We start from the raw sequence: 3400 nt of genomic DNA, 5'->3' as shown, positions 1-3400 counted from the left end.
AAAAAACCGAGAAAATTAAATCCTTTGTCTTAATTGTAGGTCAGTTCATATTTCCCTGTGGTAAAAAAGAATTCTTTTCAGCGGTAAATTAATTTTCTCAGCGTTTGTGGAAAAAAGGAAAGTTGAAGTTAAGAGAATCTGAAAAGGATTAAAAACGGTGTGAATATGAAGTCAGTTAATAACATAGGTGTTTTGTTATTAAGTACCTTGGCTAGGAAAGTATCATACTTAGGTAATATTTTATATTGATGATTACAACTTTCACGATTATAATTGATCTCTTTTCCATCATGGAACAATGGTGTTCCGGACCCTTGGGAGGTATGCGCGGAGGCACCGAGCGGATTTTGCCCTTGCCCATGTCATCGCACGCAGAGTGCCGCCAAGGTGTACCTAAGGACTATTTGAGAGTTTATGGAATCTAAAATGAACTGCGCTATTGGTAATCCATTACTCACTTTGTTATCATGGAAATTGATATATGTAGCGAAGGCATCAACTCCGCAGCAGTAATGTCGCAAGAGGCAAGCCCTATTTCCGTTATAAAAATCCCTCTCGGGTGTCAACTGCAGCTGCATTACTGTTGCGACATTAGTGCTGCGGCGTTGGTGCCTTCGCTATCTATATCAATCATGTCAAGACATCTGCGATATCACAAGCTGTAATGTTAAATTAATTTAGACTTTGGATCTGCAATATGTAAGTAAATAAGTAAATATTCTTTATTGCTCCAATAATAACACATTTTACATGTAATATTACGATTAATATTTGGAACATAATTATAAATAGGTAACAATAGGCAGTCTTATCGCTGAAACTCATATCAAAAGTCAACAGGTAGTTCAAGGAGCTAAAAATAGAGAATATTGTCACATAACACATACCTACATTAATAACACAATTTAAAACAAATACATACTATCCTCAAAATTAGAACGTTTATTTAAAAAAAAACGCCACTCATTAATTTTGTATATTTTCATAAATGTTCTGTTACTTGTACTCAGAATCACGAGTTCTTTTGGTCATGATAGGATAAAAAAAAATCACAGATTTTTATTTTTCTGTTGTGTTACCATTTCCTAATATACTTTGTATGGCGGTAACATAAAGGAAAGTTTGTGACACTTTTTTTCTTGATGTAAGCTGACTAGAAATAACATAACACAAAAGTGGCTAAAAAGGCACATAATAATTTTTAAGACAAAAAAACCGACTTTAATGAGGGAGACCGGTGAAAGAACGATTATTGTTGATTTTAGATTTCATACAATGAAATTAAAAAGACAGCGTCCTACGCCTAATTATGTAGAAAAGGAAGTAACATGTTTTTTTTTTTGCCACTGCACCCACCTTGACACATTTCAGATTTGCCCTATGGTTGACTGGCAAGATACCCGCAATAGGGTATTCGACTGTATTTAAGATAAATTATTTCACACCATGTATGAAATAAAGCACCAGATAATTATTAAAAAAACTAAATAATATAGAAATATAAAAATGTGCCTTGAAAACCTAACTGCTTGGCAAAGAGAACAAATTGTTAAACGTGAACTATGCATCATCGAAAAGTTCCATTCTGATCATCATCAGCAGTTCCACTTCATCAAATGTCACTTTTTTAAATGTAAATGCTTCATTTGTAACAGAAAATACAAAAATCACTATATGTTTGCCTTTCACATTTGAAGAGTTCCCTCGATTCCTCATAGATCCCATCATCAGAACTGAGTTTTGACACAAACGGGACCAATCTGTATATATATAAATTCAAACAAAAAAATAATTTTCAAAATCGGTTCAGAAATGACGGAGTTATGGAGTAACAAACATTAAAAAAAACATACAACCGAATTAATAACCTCCTCTTTTGAAATCTTGAAGTCGGTTAAAAATGGCAAAAAAGAAACGCTCATTAAATAAAATTTAAAACAATATTACATTATATAATTTTAGCAATTTACGTATTGTACCAGTGTGCAAATCTATATAAAGTCTCCATTTTATCAGCATTTATTTATCTCTAATAAGATGATAAGATAATATAATCCCTTTCTTACAAAATAAATACATAATTAAGACAAAATGACAATAAAGACAAAAGATTCATAGCTAATTCGGGCTTGTAATTCGTTTATGAATAACGCCATTAATAAATATTATGGGACAAACTTACTACCGTGTCTCGCAGTAAACTTAATATAATAAAGCTTATGTTGTGTAATATTTAAATACATAGAAAACATCCATAACTCAGGAAACGTATTACGTAGACTTGTTATATTACCGGTTACCCCGAAACCGTGACTAACATTCCACTTTCTATATAATTTCATATTTCAAACAGTTCCAAAATTAACCTAATAAGATCATATTCTGTATCACGAAAATGTATGTAGTTCCACCCTTCTATCACTGACACGATAACCTTAACTACAACTTTCTTTTAATAGAGCAACGATACATTTCAGTCTTACAACTCTTCTTCAACCAAAGTCTGAAAAGGACAGGTAGAGTGAATTTCAGCGATTGTAACTTGGAAATGACCCTCGGAATCTAAATTTACAAATGGCCGAAGTCTTTTATTCGTCGTTTTACTGTGCAACCAAAGTCCGTAGTTTTGGCAAAGATAATGGGCCGAGCGGCAATAAATCTTATGTAATGGCGTAAAAATAAACAGTTGCGGACGAACACTGGTTTCCATTTCGATTGTTGTTTTAATGCGGCGTATTGCGAGTTGGATAATACGGTTCATGTAGCGAATATTGAACTAAATAAATCAGCTTTGGTCTTTCTAAATTTATAACAGTGCAATGAGACTAGCGCGCCAGTTTTGATGATGGTGAGGATTCGCTATGTTTACTTGCTCAATTCTTTTCATGTACAAGGTCTTATTTTAGCATGATTGCTTGATAACAAGCGTCATTATACAAACAAAATAATGACTCATGCTATACCGGGCTGGGGCTAGGCGAGAGCTTCCGACGCTTCGTTGTCTACGGGAAGCACCACGTGATCAACGATCAGCCGTGATAGAAAGGAAAGTCGGACGCCTCGGCCCGGTCTAGCGTGAGTAATTCTTTACAGCACCGGAGCTTCGTTATCAACGCGAAATGCTGTTTATTAACCGTTTTTTCGTTAGTGTTATATTGATGCTTCTAAAAGACAGCACTGTAAATAAAATATTCATCTACATAAAAAACCAATATTCAAAAACTAAAAGGAACGCGCCATTTCTCACACCAACTTTGTACAAAGTTTGCAATATTCACGACTGTAAATTATACAATTCCCAATAGGAATCTGATACTCCACAAAAACTTACCCATCAAATAAAATGCTTATTTTGTGATGAGCAACTTCTGCTTTCAGACCGCAGGCTGGGGTGTTGTTG

This window comes from Cydia pomonella, chromosome 12, assembly GCF_033807575.1.
Source record: "Cydia pomonella isolate Wapato2018A chromosome 12, ilCydPomo1, whole genome shotgun sequence".
In the NCBI taxonomy this organism is placed as follows: Eukaryota; Metazoa; Arthropoda; class Insecta; order Lepidoptera; family Tortricidae; genus Cydia; species Cydia pomonella.
The sequence above is the reverse complement of the archived record's forward strand: the minus strand, read 5'-3'. Positions refer to the sequence as shown.